Source organism: Pseudophryne corroboree, chromosome 3 (genome assembly GCF_028390025.1).
Source record: "Pseudophryne corroboree isolate aPseCor3 chromosome 3, aPseCor3.hap2, whole genome shotgun sequence".
Classification (NCBI taxonomy): Eukaryota; Metazoa; Chordata; class Amphibia; order Anura; family Myobatrachidae; genus Pseudophryne; species Pseudophryne corroboree.
The window spans coordinates 162,396,240-162,415,653 of record NC_086446.1 but is presented as its reverse complement, the minus strand read 5'-3'; the positions used below and the strand labels follow the sequence as shown (position 1 = coordinate 162,415,653).

The window sequence follows — 19,414 nt, the reverse complement described above, 5'->3', positions numbered from 1 at the left end:
AGAAATCTGCAGTCAGCAATTGAACGAGATGGAATTACGATTTACAGATAAGGGCTATGATCCAATTGTAGTGAAGAGGGCTCGAGGAAGAGTTGATAATATAGAGAGAGAGAAGATGCTAGAGGATAAACAAAAAGGTGAACAGAAAAGTTCTAATCAGTGGGCATTTATATGTGATTTTAACAATCAACATAAAGAAATTGAACATGTTTTTAAAAAGCATTGGAACATTCTGAGAGAGGATCCCATTTTAAAAGATCAAATTCCTGAAAAACCTGCTTTTATTTATAGGCGAGCCAAAACACTAAAGGATAAATTGGTCCATAGTGCAATAGAAGATACCAAGAGATCTAGTGTTAGGACCCAGGGCTTTCATAGGTGTGGAATGTGTGTGATGTGCCGCAATGTAAAAGGGCCAAGTAAAATCAAAGATTTTGAGATAAATGGAGTGAAGTACCCTATTAAGGACTTCATCACGTGTAATACGAAAAACGTTATATATATTATGGAATGTACATGTGGCCTGTTTTATGTGGGCAAAACCACAAGGAATCTAAAGACCCGCCTTGCTGAGCACGTATATAATGTTAAGAAAGGTCTTGAGTCCCATACGTTTTCAATGCACTGTAAAACTAAACATAATTGTAACCCAAATGGAATTAAGTCCTTTTTTGGGATACAGACCATTTTAACCAACTGGAGACATAGGGATCTAGAATCAAGGTTGGCTAAAGCCGAAATGAAATGGATTTTTAAGTTGAAAACATTAGTGTCACAACTGAGGGCCTGAGCTGACGGGAGGCAGCCTCAGTTGTAGGGGCTGAGATGTACCGGAACCTGGGAGGTTGTATCAGACCCCTGGACATGTAAGTAACATAAATAATAACTGCCCGAAGGCGTGACCACGACAACTTGGATAAAAGTCAATGATGTTTATTATGACAACTCCGCAACACAGCAGCAGTAAAAGAAAACGTAAAAGTCAGCAAAGAATAAATACAGTTCCTGGGTACTACAGGATGGCAGGAGCCACAGGGCACTGGTAGTGTGAGATAGTTCTTATGATCTTCTAGATGGAAAGTCCTTACCAGGCCCGACTGTAGCAATGGAGATAACCCAGGATTGTGCCAGCTGGTGTTCCAGGAAAAGCTGGGTTGCTGAAGATAAAACAGCTGCTGTGGATACTGGCTGGAACCAGACTGTTGTTAGCACGGAGTGGATACTGGCTGGAACCAGTTAAATAATAAATGAACTTGGGAGCGATGAAATATGAACTGAAATGTAGAACTTGAGAGCGGAGAAATAATAATACCGGTGGAGAGTGGTAAAGTGTAGAAAGGACACCGGCCCTTTAAGGGAAGCTGTACTCTGCTGGAAGCTGAGCTGGAAGCAGGTAATGTTGTAGCTGGAAACAGATGAATCCACAATGGATTGGAGAGTCTGGCTACACCGCAGGTGGAATGCTGGTGCGGGTCTCTATGGTGGAAGTCTTGAGACAGGAGCTGGAACCTGGAAGACAATCACAGGAGAGAGACAAACAGGAACTAGGTTTGACAACCAAAGCACTGACGCCTTCCTTGCTCAGGCACAGTGTATTTATACCTGCAGCAAGGAAGGGATTGGCTAGGCAATTATGCAGATTATCAATACTGAGAACAGATTGGTGGAAATGATCAGCTGACAGAATCCAAGATGGCTGCGCCCATGCAGACACTTGGAGGGAAGTTTGGTTTGTAATCCATGTGCTAATGAAAACAGTAATGGCGGCGCCGGCCACCGGAGACAGGAGGCGCCAGGCTGACAGATGCACATCCAACCACGCGGACACAGCGGAGGCCGCGGCTGACGTAATCGCCACTCAGACACTCTGCATGCAGAAGTTCAGGGACGGCGGCGGAGGCCGCGGGAGACGCCATGCCAGGTGTAATATGGCGTTTACTGTGACAGCGTCCCAGAGTGACAGGAGAGGATACAGGAATGTACACATCAGGATAACAGATGGGATCCGGTCCTGGAGCGCTGAGCCAGCCTTAGGAGGCATCTGATGGGTAAGAAATGGCGTCCAGATACCCGGATCGTGACAGCACCCCCCCCTTTAGGAGTGGCCCCAGGACACTTCTTTGGCTTTTGAGGAAACTTGGAATGGAATCTCCGGACCAAGGCAGGAGCATGGACATCAGAAGCATTGGTCCATGAACGTTCCTCAGGACCATAACCCTTCCAGTCAATAAGATATTGTAGTTGACCGTAGCGGTGACGTGAGTCCAGGATCTTGGCCACTTCATACTCAACGCCTCGTTGAGTTTGGACTTTCGGAGTTGGAGGAAGTGAGGAATGAAACCGATTCAAGATCAGCGGTTTCAACAGGGAAACATGGAATGTCCTGGGTATTTTTAAGAAGGGAGGCAACTGGAGTTTGTAAGCAACAGGATTGATGACTTGTTCAATCTTGAAAGGACCGATATAGCGAGGTGCAAACTTCATACTGGGAACTCTTAACCTCAAATTCTTCGTGGATAACCATACCCGATCACCCACCTTGAGAGCAGGAACTGCTCGACGCTTCTTATCCGCAAACTTCTTGTACCTGAACGATGCCTTGAGCAGAGCTGATCGTACGCTCTTCCAGATATTGGCAAACTGATGCAAGGTGATATCCACTGCGGGAACAGAAGTTGCTGGACGCGGTTGGAACTCAGGGACTTTAGGGTGGAATCCAAAGTTAGTGAAGAATGGTGTTGAAGCAGATGAAGAATGATACTGGTTGTTATGACAGAACTCGGCCCAGGGAAGTAATTGAACCCAGTCATCTTGAGAGGAGGACACATAGATGCGGAGGAAGGCCTCCAAGTCCTGATTCACCCTCTCGGTTTGACCATTGGTCTGAGGATGGTAAGCCGTGGAAAACTTTAGCTTGACTTGGAGGACTTGACATAAACTTCGCCAGAATTTGGCTGTGAATTGAACTCCTCGATCAGAGATAATTTCTTCAGGAAGACCGTGGAGTCGGAAGATCTCTTGTATGAATACTTGAGCCAACTTGGAAGCTGACGGAAGACCGGTGAGAGGAATGAAGTGTGCCATCTTGGTGAACCGGTCAACTACCACCCAGATGGTATTGAACTTGTTGCACATGGGTAAGTCTGTAATGAAATCCATCGACAAGTGGGTCCATGGTCGACGGGGAACGGATAGTGGAACCAGTTGCCCCGCAGGCGACTGGCGGGATACTTTATGTTGGGCACACTTTGGGCAAGATGCAATAAACTCCAAGACGTCCTTTTTCAGAGTTGGCCACCAATAGGACCTAGAGATAAACTCCAGGGTTTTTTGGATACCTGTATGTCCGGCAAAACGGGAAGCATGGGCCCAATGCATGAGCTTCTTCCTTAGCGTCGGCTTCACAAAACTTTTCCCTGATGGGGGCGTAGAGTCCATCCCTACCGTGGAGAATGCCAACGGACTTATAACAGGATGCTTGTCTGAAGACTCTGACTCATTTTCTTGCTCCCATGAGCGGGAAAGGGCATCGGCCTTGCGATTCTGAGAGCCCGGACAGAACTGGAGTTTAAAGTCGAACCTGGAAAAGAAAAGTGCCCATCTAGCCTGACGAGGGTTGAGACACTGTGCGCCTTTCAAATATAGAAGGTTCTTGTGGTCTGTAAGGATGGTGATTGAATGAGAAGCTCCCTCCAACAGATATCTCCACTCCTCTAGAGCGAGCTTGATGGCTAGCAACTCCTGGTCGCCAATGGCATAGTTGCGCTCCGCTGGGGAGAACTTCCGTGAGAAGAAACTGCAAGGATGTAAATGGCCATCTTTAGCCCTCTGAGATAACACCGCTCCTACTCCAACGGAGGAGGCATCCACCTCTAGGATGAAAGGAGAGTCGATGTCAGGCTGTTTCAGGACAGGCGCAGAGATGAACCTCTGTTTTAAAAGATGAAAAGCTTGCATGGCTTCTTCAGACCACTTGGACGGGTTAGCACCCTTCTTGGTGAAAGCAGTAATAGGCGCCACAATGGTGGAAAAGTCTCGTATAAACTTTCGGTAATAATTGGCGAACCCTAAGAACCTCTGGACCCCTTTGAGGGTTAAGGGTACCGGCCAATTCTGAATTGCTTGTAGTTTCTCAGGATCCATCTCTAGTCCGGAACCGGACACAATGTACCCTAGAAACGGAATGGACTTGACTTCAAAGACGCATTTCTCTAATTTGCAATAGAGATGATTGACACGGAGACGGGACAGAACCTCCTTTACCCAAAAACGATGTTCCTCTAAATTGTTGGCAAAAATGAGGATATCATCTAGATAGACCACGACATGACGGTATAGAATGTCTCTGAAGATCTCATTGACGAAATGCTGGAAGACAGCTGGAGCATTGCTCAATCCGAAGGGCATGACGAGGTACTCATAATGTCCGTCACGGGTGTTAAATGCGGTCTTCCACTCGTCACCCTCACGGATCCGGATGAGATTGTATGCACCTCGCAAGTCCAGCTTTGTAAAGATGGTAGCTCCGCTAACTCTGTCAAAGAGCTCAGTAATCAGGGGTAAAGGATAACGGTTCTTGATGGTAATGTCGTTCAAACCTCTGTAGTCGATGCACGGCCGCAGACCACCATCTTTCTTTTTTACAAAAAAGAAGCCTGCGCCGGCTGGAGAAGAAGGTCGAATGAACCCCTTTGCTAGGTTCTCTTTAATATATTCCTCCATAGAATGCGTCTCAGGCAGAGACAACGGATAAGTTCGGCCTCGAGGTGGAACCTTCCCTGGAACGAGATCAATCGGACAGTCCCATTCTCTATGAGGAGGAAGGATATCAGCAGAAGCTTTACTGAACACATCCGTGAAATCTTGATATGGAGGAGGTGGAACATCAGACGACCTGGGGGAGGAAGAACAGACAGGCAATACTTTAAACAAACATGTCTCAGCACAGGAGGAACCCCATGCCAGGATTTGCGTAGTCATCCAATCAATTGTAGGATTGTGAAGACGGAGCCATGGAAGGCCCAGGACCACAGGATGTGTGGCTCTTGGAATCACTAAAAAAGAAATAAGTTCGGAATGAAGAACTCCCACTCTCAGATGAACTGGTAGAGTCCTTAAAGAAATAACTGCATCAAAAATTTTGCTGCCATCCACGGCAGTTAAAGAAATGGACGAAGGAAGTCTCTCGGTGGGTAGGGACCACCGTTTAACATAGGCTTCGGTAATAAAGTTCCCAGCTGCTCCGGAATCAAGGAGGGCAATGACGTTCCGATAACGTTGAGCAACTTGAAGCGAGACTGGGAGATTACAATCTTGAGAAGATGGAGAGGAGATCATTACTCCTAGCCGGCCCTCTCCTTGGCGAGCTAGGATTTGGAGTTTCCCGGACGTTTGGGACAGGCATTAATGGTGTGAGACGGAGCTGCACAATAGAGACCGAGAAACTCGGAGAGACGTCTTCGGCGCTCAGCAGGAGTTAAACGGGAACGGCCAAGTTGCATGGGCTCATCTTTAGATGGTGACAGTTGACGAGGAGGAGGAGCAGAAGATTTTGGAGCAGATGATCTTCCACGCTCAGTTGCTCTCTCTCTGAAACGTAAATCAACTTTCGTGCAGAGTGAGATTAGCTCATCTAACTTAGAAGGTAAGTCTCTGGTAGCTAACTCATCTTTAATACGCTCAGATAAGCCATGCCAGAATGCAGCATACAGGGCCTCGTCGTTCCATGCCAGTTCGGACGCCAGGATCTGGAACTGTATCAGATATTGTCCTACAGTACGTGACCCCTGGCGTAAACGGAGAATCTCGGATGAAGCTGAGGTTACCCGGCCTGGCTCGTCGAAGATGCGCCTGAATGTTGACACGAAGGCAGTGTAGGAAGATAGCAGGGTGTCGGACCTCTCCCATAACGGTGATGCCCAATCAAGGGCTGAGCCACTGAGAAGAGAAATAATGTAGGCAATTTTTGTACGGTCACTGGGAAAATTGCCAGGTTGTAGCTCAAACTGAATCTCACACTGGTTGAGAAATCCCCTGCAGAATCTTGGAGATCCGTCAAATTTTGCTGGCGTTGGAAGATGAAGACGTGGAGCAGAAATGGGTAAGGTGGGTGGGGTTATAGCTGGAGTCACTGTGGTTGACGCACCAGACGCGCCTGATCCACGGAGAGTTTTCTGAATCCCATCCAGCCGAGTAGAGAGATCCTGGAGACAGCGGATGATGTGGCCCTGTGCAGCCTCCTGATGTTCTAGTCGGGCTGCCAGTTCTTGCATCGGCCTGGCCGCTTGATCCTGGTCTCCGGCTGGATTCATTAGGTCAGTGCTTACTGTCACAACTGAGGGCCTGAGCTGACGGGAGGCAGCCTCAGTTGTAGGGGCTGAGATGTACCGGAACCTGGGAGGTTGTATCAGACCCCTGGACATGTAAGTAACATAAATAATAACTGCCCGAAGGCGTGACCACGACAACTTGGATAAAAGTCAATGATGTTTATTATGACAACTCCGCAACACAGCAGCAGTAAAAGAAAACGTAAAAGTCAGCAAAGAATAAATACAGTTCCTGGGTACTACAGGATGGCAGGAGCCACAGGGCACTGGTAGTGTGAGATAGTTCTTATGATCTTCTAGATGGAAAGTCCTTACCAGGCCCGACTGTAGCAATGGAGATAACCCAGGATTGTGCCAGCTGGTGTTCCAGGAAAAGCTGGGTTGCTGAAGATAAAACAGCTGCTGTGGATACTGGCTGGAACCAGACTGTTGTTAGCACGGAGTGGATACTGGCTGGAACCAGTTAAATAATAAATGAACTTGGGAGCGATGAAATATGAACTGAAATGTAGAACTTGAGAGCGGAGAAATAATAATACCGGTGGAGAGTGGTAAAGTGTAGAAAGGACACCGGCCCTTTAAGGGAAGCTGTACTCTGCTGGAAGCTGAGCTGGAAGCAGGTAATGTTGTAGCTGGAAACAGATGAATCCACAATGGATTGGAGAGTCAGGCTACACCGCAGGTGGAATGCTGGTGCGGGTCTCTATGGTGGAAGTCTTGAGACAGGAGCTGGAACCTGGAAGACAATCACAGGAGAGAGACAAACAGGAACTAGGTTTGACAACCAAAGCACTGACGCCTTCCTTGCTCAGGCACAGTGTATTTATACCTGCAGCAAGGAAGGGATTGGCTAGGCAATTATGCAGATTATCAATACTGAGAACAGATTGGTGGAAATGATCAGCTGACAGAATCCAAGATGGCTGCGCCCATGCAGACACTTGGAGGGAAGTTTGGTTTGTAATCCATGTGGTAATGAAAACAGTAATGGCGGCGCCGGCCACCGGAGACAGGAGGCGCCAGGCTGACAGATGCACATCCAACCACGCGGACACAGCGGAGGCCGCGGCTGACGTAATCGCCACTCAGACACTCTGCATGCAGAAGTTCAGGGACGGCGGCGGAGGCCGCGGGAGACGCCATGCCAGGTGTAATATGGCGTTTACTGTGACAGCGTCCCAGAGTGACAGGAGAGGATACAGGAATGTACACATCAGGATAACAGATGGGATCCGGTCCTGGAGCGCTGAGCCAGCCTTAGGAGGCATCTGATGGGTAAGAAATGGCGTCCAGATACCCGGATCGTGACAATTAGTTCCTAATGGGTTAAATGGAGAATTTGAAATGAAATGGTTTTTATAACATATATTTTTATAATATATATATATTTTAATATTTTAATATTTTTCTATTCCCTTTTTTCTTCTCTTATATATTTATGGACTTTTTATGGACTTTGGTGAATGCTTAATGTCTATTTATTGATGCACGGCACTTTGAATGACCTCTGGCAATATACGAGGCCAATTCCGGGATCAATACCACCATTGGAACGCAATCGGACTCCGGCTGAAACGCAAAAAGAATTTCCGGCGTGACGTCACTTCCGCTTGAGAAACGGGAGCTAGACGCGACGTCACGTCCGGGAGGAGTGTCTGTTTGGATAGTTTCCTGGTGGTTTTGCCGGACGCTTAAAGATACTCGGGGACAGGAAGCTCCTACTAATGTTATGGACATTTATTGCTGACGGACTTTTTATGTTGTCATTTCCGCTGATGTCATTTAGGATGCTGTGGCGGGAAAATTTAACCCAATTAGAAGGGGTATAAATATAGGAGGTTTAGTATTACTCACCATGCTTCTGATGAAGGACCTGGCGTCCGAAAAGCTTTAAGCTGCTGGTGAGGAGATCCAAAGGGAGGGCTCTTCTTGTCCAATACTTACCTGAGGAGGTGTGAGGAACCCGGGCCGTCATTCTCCAATCCCTTATTCCATCTGGGACGGGTAACGAAGTGGATATTTGAGCCTATGTGATCCTGTACCACTATATAGTTGTCACAACTGAGGGCCTGAGCTGACCTCGAGGCAGCCTCAGTTGTAGGGGCTGAGATGTACCGGAACCTGGGAGGTTGTATCAGACCCCTGGACATGTAAGTAACATGAATAATAACTGCCCGAAGGCGTGACCACGACAACTTGGATAAAAGTCAATGATGTTTATTATGACAACTCCGCAACATAGCAGCAGTAAAAGAAAACGTAAAAGTCAGCAAAGAATAAATACAGTTCCTGGGTACTACAGGATGGCAGGAGCCACAGGGCACTGGTAGTGTGAGATAGTTCTTATGATCTTCTAGATGGAAAGTCCTTACCAGGCCCGACTGTAGCAATGGAGATAACCCAGGATTGTGCCAGCTGGTGTTCCAGGAAAAGCTGGGTTGTTGAAGATAAAACAGCTGCTGTGGATACTGGCTGGAACCAGACTGTTGTTAGCACGGAGTGGATACTGGCTGGAACCAGTTAAATAATAAATGAACTTGGGAGCGATGAAATATGAACTGAAATGTAGAACTTGAGAGCGGAGAAATAATAATACCGGTGGAGAGTGGTAAAGTGTAGAAAGGACACCGGCCCTTTAAGGGAAGCTGTACTCTGCTGGAAGCTGAGCTGGAAGCAGGTAATGTTGTAGCTGGAAACAGATGAATCCACAATGGATTGGAGAGTCAGGCTACACCGCAGGTGGAATGCTGGTGCGGGTCTCTATGGTGGAAGTCTTGAGACAGGAGCTGGAACCTGGAAGACAATCACAGGAGAGAGACAAACAGGAACTAGGTTTGACAACCAAAGCACTGACGCCTTCCTTGCTCAGGCACAGTGTATTTATACCTGCAGCAAGGAAGGGATTGGCTAGGCAATTATGCAGATTATCAATACTGAGAACAGATTGGTGGAAATGATCAGCTGACAGAATCCAAGATGGCTGCGCCCATGCAGACACTTGGAGGGAAGTTTGGTTTGTAATCCATGTGGTAATGAAAACAGTAATGGCGGCGCCGGCCACCGGAGACAGGAGGCGCCAGGCTGACAGATGCACATCCAACCACGCGGACACAGCGGAGGCCGCGGCTGACGTAATCGCCACTCAGACACTCTGCATGCAGAAGTTCAGGGACGGCGGCGGAGGCCGCGGGAGACGCCATGCCAGGTGTAATATGGCGTCCATTGTGACAGCGTCCCAGAGTGACAGGAGAGGATACAGGAATGTACACATCAGGATAACAGATGGAATCCGGTCCTGGAGCGCTGAGCCAGCCTTAGGAGGCATCTGATGGGTAAGAAATGGCGTCCAGATACCCGGATCGTGACAGCACCCCCCCCTTTAGGAGTGGCCCCAGGACACTTCTTTGGCTTTTGAGGAAACTTGGAATGGAATCTCCGGACCAAGGCAGGAGCATGGACATCAGAAGCATTGGTCCATGAACGTTCCTCAGGACCATAACCTTTCCAGTCAATAAGATATTGTAGTTGACCGTAACGGTGACGTGAGTCCAGGATCTTGGCCACTTCATACTCAACGCCTCGTTGAGTTTGGACTTTCGGAGTTGGAGGAAGTGAGGAATGAAACCGATTCAAGATCAGCGGTTTCAACAGGGAAACATGGAATGTCCTGGGTATTTTTAAGAAGGGAGGCAACTGGAGTCTGTAAGCAACAGGATTGATGACTTGTTCAATCTTGAAAGGACCGATATAGCGAGGTGCAAACTTCATACTGGGAACTCTTAACCTCAAATTCTTCGTGGATAACCATACCCGATCACCCACCTTGAGAGCAGGAACTGCTCGACGCTTCTTATCCGCAAACTTCTTGTACCTGAACGATGCCTTGAGCAGAGCTGATCGTACGCTCTTCCAGATATTGGCAAACTGATGCAAGGTGATATCCACTGCGGGAACAGAAGTTGCTGGAAGCGGTTGGAACTCAGGGACTTTAGGGTGGAATCCAAAGTTAGTGAAGAATGGTGTTGAAGCAGATGAAGAATGATACTGGTTGTTATGACAGAACTCGGCCCAGGGAAGTAATTGAACCCAGTCATCTTGAGAGGAGGACACATAGATGCGGAGGAAGGCCTCCAAGTCCTGATTCACCCTCTCGGTTTGACCATTGGTCTGAGGATGGTAAGCCGTGGAAAACTTTAGCTTGACTTGGAGGACTTGACATAAACTTCGCCAGAATTTGGCTGTGAATTGAACTCCTCGATCTGAGATAATTTCTTCAGGAAGACCGTGGAGTCGGAAGATCTCTTGTATGAATACTTGAGCCAACTTGGAAGCTGACGGAAGACCGGTGAGAGGAATGAAGTGTGCCATCTTGGTGAACCGGTCAACTACCACCCAGATGGTATTGAACTTGTTGCACATGGGTAAGTCTGTAATGAAATCCATCGACAAGTGGGTCCATGGTCGACGGGGAACGGATAGTGGAACCAGTTGCCCCGCAGGCGACTGGCGGGATACTTTATGTTGGGCACACTTTGGGCAAGATGCAATAAACTCCAAGACGTCCTTTTTCAGAGTTGGCCACCAATAGGACCTAGAGATAAACTCCAGGGTTTTTTGGATACCTGTATGTCCGGCAAAACGGGAAGCATGGGCCCAATGCATGAGCTTCTTCCTTAGCATCGGCTTCACAAAACTTTTCCCTGATGGGGGCGTAGAGTCCATCCCTACCGTGGAGAATGCCAACGGATTTATAATAGGATGCTTGTCTGAAGACTCTGACTCATTTTCTTGCTCCCATGAGCGGGAAAGGGCATCGGCCTTGCGATTCTGAGAGCCCGGACAGAACTGGAGTTTAAAGTCGAACCTGGAAAAGAAAAGTGCCCATCTGGCCTGACGAGGGTTGAGACATTGTGCGCCCTTCAGGTATAAAAGGTTCTTGTGGTCTGTAAGTATGGTGATTGAATGAGAAGCTCCCTCCAACAGATACCTCCACTCTTCTAGAGCGAGCTTGATGGCTAGCAACTCCTGGTCGCCAATGGCATAGTTGCGCTCAGCTGGGGAGAACTTCCGGGAGAAGAAACTGCAAGGGTGTAAATGGCCATCTTTAGCCCTCTGAGATAACACTGCTCCTACTCCAACGGAGGAGGCATCCACCTCTAAGATGAAAGGAGAGTCGATGTCAGGCTGTTTCAGAACAGGCGCAGAGATGAACCTTTGTTTTAAAAGATGAAATGCTTGCATGGCTTCTTCAGACCACTTGGACGGGTTAGCACCCTTCTTAGTGAAAGCAGTAATAGGCGCCACAATGGTGGAAAAGTCTCGTATAAACTTTCGGTAATAGTTGGCGAACCCTAAGAACCTCTGGACCCCTTTGAGGGTTAAGGGTACCGGCCAATTTTGGATTGCTTGTAGTTTCTCAGGATCCATCTCTAGTCCGGAACCGGACACAATGTACCCTAGAAACGGAATGGACTTGACTTCAAAGACGCATTTTTCTAATTTGCAATAGAGATGATTGACACGGAGACGGGACAGAACCTCTTTAACCCAAAAACGATGTTCCTCTAAATCGTTGGCAAAAATGAGGATATCGTCTAGATAGACCACGACATGACGGTATAGAATGTCTCTGAAGATCTCATTGACAAAATGCTGGAAGACAGCTGGAGCATTGCTCAATCCGAAGGGCATGACGAGGTACTCATAATGTCCATCACGGGTGTTAAAGGCGGTCTTCCACTCGTCACCCTCACGGATCCGGATGAGATTGTATGCACCTCGCAAGTCCAGCTTTGTAAAGATGGTAGCTCCGCTAACTCTGTCAAAGAGCTCAGTAATCAGGGGTAAAGGATAACGGTTCTTGATGGTAATGTCGTTCAAACCTCTGTAGTCGATGCACGGCCGCAGACCACCATCTTTCTTTTTTACAAAAAAGAAGCCTGCGCCGGCTGGAGAAGAAGAAGGTCGAATGAACCCCTTTGCTAGGTTCTCTTTAATATATTCCTCCATAGAATGCGTCTCAGGCAGAGACAACGGATAAGTTCGGCCTCGAGGTGGAACCTTCCCTGGAACGAGATCAATCGGACAGTCCCATTCTCTATGAGGAGGAAGGATATCAGCAGAAGCTTTACTGAACACATCCGTGAAATCTTGATATGGAGGAGGTGGAACATCAGACGACCTGGGGGAGGAAGAACAGACAGGCAATACTTTAAACAAACATGTCTCAGCACAGGAGGAACCCCATGCCAGGATTTGCGTAGTCGTCCAATCAATTGTAGGATTGTGAAGACGGAGCCATGGAAGGCCCAGGACCACAGGATGTGTGGCTCTTGGAATCACTAAAAAAGAAATAAGTTCGGAATGAAGAACTCCTACTCTCAGACGAACTGGTAGAGTCCTTAAAGAAATAACTGCATCAAAAATGTTGCTGCCATCCACGGCAGTTAAAGAAATGGACGAAGGAAGTCTCTCGGTGGGTAGGGACCACCGTTTAACATAGGCTTCGGTAATAAAGTTCCCAGCTGCTCCGGAATCAAGGAGGGCAATGACGTTCCGATAACGTTGAGCAACTTGAAGCGAGACTGGGAGATTACAATCTTGAGGAGATGGAGAGGAGATCATTACTCCTAGCCGGCCCTCTCCTTGGCGAGCTAGGATTTGGAGTTTCCCGGACGTTTGGGACAGGCATTAATGGTGTGAGACGGAGCTGCACAATAGAGACAGAGAAACTCGGAGAGACGTCTTCGGCGCTCAGCAGGAGTTAAACGGGAACGGCCAAGTTGCATGGGCTCATCTTTAGATGGTGACAGTTGACGAGGAGGAGGAGCAGAAGATTTTGGAGCAGATGATCTTCCACGCTCAGTTGCTCTCTCTCTGAAACGTAAATCAACTTTCGTGCAGAGTGAGATTAGCTCATCTAACTTAGAAGGTAAGTCTCTGGTAGCTAACTCATCTTTAATACGCTCAGATAAGCCATGCCAGAATGCAGCATACAGGGCCTCGTCGTTCCATGCCAGTTCGGATGCCAGGATCTGGAACTGTATCAGATATTGTCCTACAGTACGTGACCCCTGGCGTAAACGGAGAATCTCGGATGAAGCTGAGGTTACCCGGCCTGGCTCGTCGAAGATGCGCCTGAATGTTGACACGAAGGCAGTGTAGGAAGATAGCAGGGTGTCGGACCTCTCCCATAACGGTGATGCCCAATCAAGGGCTGAGCCACTGAGAAGAGAAATAATGTAGGCAATTTTTGTACGGTCACTGGGAAAATTGCCAGGTTGTAGCTCAAACTGAATCTCACACTGGTTGAGAAATCCCCTGCAGAATCTTGGAGATCCGTCAAATTTTGCTGGCGTTGGAAGATGAAGACGTGGAGCAGAAATGGGTAAGGTGGGTGGGGTTATAGCTGGAGTCACTGTGGTTGACGCACCAGACGCGCCTGATCCTCGGAGAGTTGTCTGAATCCCATCCAGCCGAGTAGAGAGATCCTGGAGACAGCGGATGATGTGGCCCTGTGCAGCCTCCTGATGTTCTAGTCGGGCTGCCAGTTCTTGCATCGGCCTGGCCGCTTGATCCTGGTCTCCGGCTGGATTCATTAGGTCAGTGCTTACTGTCACAACTGAGGGCCTGAGCTGACGGGAGGCAGCCTCAGTTGTAGGGGCTGAGATGTACCGGAACCTGGGAGGTTGTATCAGACCCCTGGACATGTAAGTAACATGAATAATAACTGCCCGAAGGCGTGACCACGACAACTTGGATAAAAGTCAATGATGTTTATTATGACAACTCCGCAACATAGCAGCAGTAAAAGAAAACGTAAAAGTCAGCAAAGAATAAATACAGTTCCTGGGTACTACAGGATGGCAGGAGCCACAGGGCACTGGTAGTGTGAGATAGTTCTTATGATCTTCTAGATGGAAAGTCCTTACCAGGCCCGACTGTAGCAATGGAGATAACCCAGGATTGTGCCAGCTGGTGTTCCAGGAAAAGCTGGGTTGCTGTAGATAAAACAGCTGCTGTGGATACTGGCTGGAACCAGACTGTTGTTAGCACGGAGTGGATACTCGCTGGAACCAGTTAAATAATAAATGAACTTGGGAGCGATGAAATATGAACTGAAATGTAGAACTTGAGAGCGGAGAAATAATAATACCGGTGGAGAGTGGTAAAGTGTAGAAAGGACACCGGCCCTTTAAGGGAAGCTGTACTCTGCTGGAAGCTGAGCTGGAAGCAGGTAATGTTGTAGCTGGAAACAGATGAATCCACAATGGATTGGAGAGTCAGGCTACACCGCAGGTGGAATGCTGGTGCGGGTCTCTATGGTGGAAGTCTTGAGACAGGAGCTGGAACCTGGAAGACAATCACAGGAGAGAGACAAACAGGAACTAGGTTTGACAACCAAAGCACTGACGCCTTCCTTGCTCAGGCACAGTGTATTTATACCTGCAGCAAGGAAGGGATTGGCTAGGCAGTTATGCAGATTATCAATACTGAGAACAGATTGGTGGAAATGATCAGCTGACAGAATCCAAGATGGCTGCGCCCATGCAGACACTTGGAGGGAAGTTTGGTTTGTAATCCATGTGGTAATGAAAACAGTAATGGCGGCGCCGGCCACCGGAGACAGGAGGCGCCAGGCTGACAGATGCACATCCAACCACGCGGACACAGCGGAGGCTGCGGCTGACGTAATCGCCACTCAGACACTCTGCATGCAGAAGTTCAGGGACGGCGGCGGAGGCCGCGGGAGACGCCATGCCAGGTGTAATATGGCGTCCATTGTGACAGCGTCCCAGAGTGACAGGAGAGGATACAGGAATGTACACATCAGGATAACAGATGGAATCCGGTCCTGGAGCGCTGAGCCAGCCTTAGGAGGCATCTGATGGGTAAGAAATGGCGTCCAGATACCCGGATCGTGACAATAGTGGTGATATGCTGTTTTAATTCTATGTTATTGTGAGTTTGATGTAATAAACATTCATTGTTGTCTTGTTTATCAGACAATATTGCACTAGACTATTTTCCTTTATCTTTGAGATTGGAACATAAACTGGAAATTCCAAGTGGATATCCTCATGGTACATGACTGAGAATCTCGTCACTATTTGATACACGAAAGTGGAACTCAATTACTACTAAAAGAATTACATGAGGAAAGTACTTTGTTTAGTGATATGCGCCATTGTGAGATTCATTTTTTGTAAGTGATCGATTGTTATGGTGAAATTGTGAAGTGCCATTTGTTTCTCCCAGGCTGCAATTCACGGTATAGCGCATTCAAGATCAATATATTTTTCCCATTCGACCTGTGTCGGTAATGGTGTGTTCGTGTCCTCATTCCTGCTAGGTTTGGAACTTGCTTTGCGAGTTTGTTCCCTTTGCACCTTCCCCTCTTGTTGCCACAGGTTTAAAAAATTTGTATGGCTGACCCTTTGTTTTCTAGATATGATCAGACATATTTTAATCCTTATGTTCTGTAACACCTCTGATTCGAAGCTACCCACCTTTGGCAATGAGGCCCTATCTATCGCAGTCATACGTACCCACTCATTGCAAAAAGTCTGCGTGTGTGAACCATATTTCTCACACATAATAAACCTTGCTGACCCTCTCGGTCGCAATTCTGACCTTCTCGATCCCAACTCTTCAGCCTGAACCCTAGTTACCAAACGCCCACTGCTTGTGCAATTGGATCCCATCGCGGACATTTTGCCTATAAACGCAATCCCCAAATGCACAACACAATAGACGGTGAAAGACAACTAATGCTTTCACTCGCTCCTTCTCAGCTGACATACCATGACTCACTCCAATAGTGACCACCGTGTACGCAGTGAGGCCCTAACTGGCTTCTATTCACTGTAAGTTTTAGGAGTAACTTACCTTTTCCAGTGAATATCTGCCATTGAAGATTTTCCTGAGAGACACCAACGAAAACTTTCCTTTTTGACTTACACAAATCACGCTTGCGTATGCTCTACACAGCGCTAATGATACCGTGATTTTATGCAAAAGCTCGTAAAGGGGTATCAAGTTGCGCTATGTATTGCACCCACAAACATGCGGTCCAATCGCACAGTGTATAGGTACTTGTTACCTATCCGCCATACGACCACTGGAATCGAATATACAAGCTGCGATCCTCAGCCGGAGCGTAATAAAAAACCTTTAAACTTCAATTCACAATTTCTATACTTCTGCACAATGCACAATTCTATATCACGCTCCTCTACAAATCTCCTCACGATTTGCGTATTATCTCTATCTATATTAACGTAAGTCAGCCCCCTCACGCCACCAAGCCTCCACTTACTTGGTGTATCCACGGGACCCGAATTTCCGGGGTTCAAATCCTCTCACTCCACTTTCACTCACTCAAATACACCTTGTTTTTCTTTTCTGTACAGAAAATGTTTACTCCCTTAGGTTGGCCGCTTTACACCAGAGGTACTTACAGTTTTTTAAACTAAATTTTTAAGGTAACCTGTTTTTGAAATCGGATAGTTATGTGCTATTGTATTAAATGCATACTATCCCGCCTTTAATTTAACAAATATTGTGTGCTTTGTACTTAGCGTCCGTATTGCTACGCAACCTTGCGTAAACATGCGACCAGCGTGCCTTTGACGCCACGAGCGCTCTCCTGTACTTTGTCCGGACCACGTGTACAAATGTGCGTCCGCAATAAAACGAATCACACGATCTCTATAAATGTGAGCAATACAAACTATAATCGCTCACAAACACAACCCACACTTTTTCTGTATAACCCTTTCCGACTGGGCCAGAACTGCATTTTGTGTTTTTATAATTACTCACTTAAATACATTTATTTCAAATTTATCTATATAGCAAATAAATATATCTGATTTCACACAGGTCTATACTGATTTATGTGGCAACAATATGTGAGAGGGTATGCAAAGTATTGGTACCTTTTGTGTACGCTTTTGGCACCAAAAAAAATACACAGATTTTTAAATAGCTTTTTTCCTGTTTACCTACAGGTTGTTTCAGCACCTCTGCAGACCAGACAGAGCAGACGCAATCAAACAGCACACAAATAGGGTTTTAAAACATCCAGCAACCAGAAAAAGGTTTAACGTAAAGATGTATTTCCACCCTTTGCTGATAGATTAAAGTCTGCTATGATCTGCTAGTCTTTGAGTGTGTGAAAAACTGGATTGAGCCCCCAATTGTGAATGCTGATTTACTTACAGGACTAAAAGCAATACAATACATTTAATACATTTAAATTCAAGCCGCTGTATGCAATCCTTAACCTACGTACTTAATACCCAGTTAGCATACAAAGTCCTGTACCATATACGCGCTTTGCGTACAAATGCCGCGATGGACGTACAAAGTACACGCGGTGCATACACACACAACAAAACGCCGTGAGCACTATACAGATACACATGTGTCTGAGATACACTTACAAATCTAGCAAGGAAAGAGACACAACACCAATTGTATTTCAAAAACTATGTTGGGGTCCAACCCACCAACGGTTATTTTACTTAGCCGGTGGTTACAATAATAACACAATACAATAAGAGATAAAGGCTACAGTCAATGGTACATAGGTTTGTTCACCTGCGCTTCCCGGTCCGGTCCTCAATCATCAAGGTAGATGATCTTCAGAGATTGTGTGTGACCGGGCCTGCAGCTGGCTTTTTATACATTTGGTCAAAACACAATACAATAGACACTGTATGCTCTTCTTCCATTGGTTCGGGGGTGGGACATATCCTGTGCACCGGGGATCATTGGTTAGCTCAAGCGGTGGGTGGAGGCTAAGACTTAAGATGTGATTTCTGTTGTTTGCATCTGAGTTCCCGCCCCATGACCAGTTAAACCCCTCACATTAATCATACATAAATCTGGTATTGTTAATAACTTATTGTTGCAATATGTGACAATATTCTTATACCCACCAGATTACTGTTTATGTGACTCTGAACAATATGATCCCACACATGATATGATTTTCAATTTCCATCCTCAAGATATACATATATCTATCTATCTATCTATCTATCTATACATATATACATACACATATTCCTGTTATTACAATTTGTTAGGGAACATATATATATATATATATATATATATATATATATATATATATATAGATAAAAATCAGAGGGGGCACTCTCCAGACTTTTTGATATAAACAACTGTTCATTTATTTATGATATACTTTACATGATCAGCATAATGGCAAGAATTTCCTCAAGTGCTTTCGGCCCAGCAAGAGCCTTCCTCAGGAGGCACTGCACATCAATCACAGCTTCCAACAAACAAGAGCAGAAATTCAGACATCCAGCAATAACGCTGGTCCTGCCTGACTGGCTCTAAATACCCTCACCACTCAAAATGGCGCCAAAAGTGTTATGATGTCATCAAACAGGGACAGATTGTTTTCCTTAATAGATTACCACATATTCAAAGAATATAAAACACCTGACTTCCTGTTTGCGTTCCATGCGGCATCTGGGCACTTCCGGCCAGGTGACGTTTGCGTTCCACGGACCGGAAGTGCCCCGTGCCGGGACGCGGCGGGTGTTACAGATGGGTTGCTGCGGCCCCATTGTCTCTTGCTTGCCTATTAGGATTCTAGCTATTTGTGCTCTCGGATGGGGACCATTGTGGTGTTTTATATTCTTTGAATATGTGGTAATCTATTAAGGAAAACAATCTGTCCCTGTTTGATGACATCATAATACTTTTGGCGCCATTTTGAGTGGTGAGGGTATTTAGAGCCAGTCAGGCAGGACCAGCGTTATTGCTGGATGTCTGAATTTCTGCTCTTGTTTGTTGGAAGCTGTGATTGATGTGCAGTGCCTCCTGAGGAAGGCCCTTGCTGGGCCGAAAGCACTTGAGGAAATTCTTGCCATTATGCTGATCATGTAAAGTATATCATAAATAAATGAACAGTTGTTTATATCAAAAAGTCTGGAGAGTGCCCCCTCTGATTTTTATCTACAAATTTGGATACCGTGGTATTCAAGTGGACACCCCAGCGTTTGTTTATCATGAAGATGTGAGTGCTACCGTCTGCTGGATTTATA

General features: G+C 46.6%; 1 protein-coding gene across 2 annotated transcripts in view; it reads left to right on the top strand.

Moving 5' to 3' along the window:
• Nucleotides 1-19,414, top strand: part of LOC135054997 (coagulation factor VIII-like) — a 638,500-nt gene that overhangs the window by 81,954 nt on the left and 537,132 nt on the right. The window lies entirely within an intron of this gene.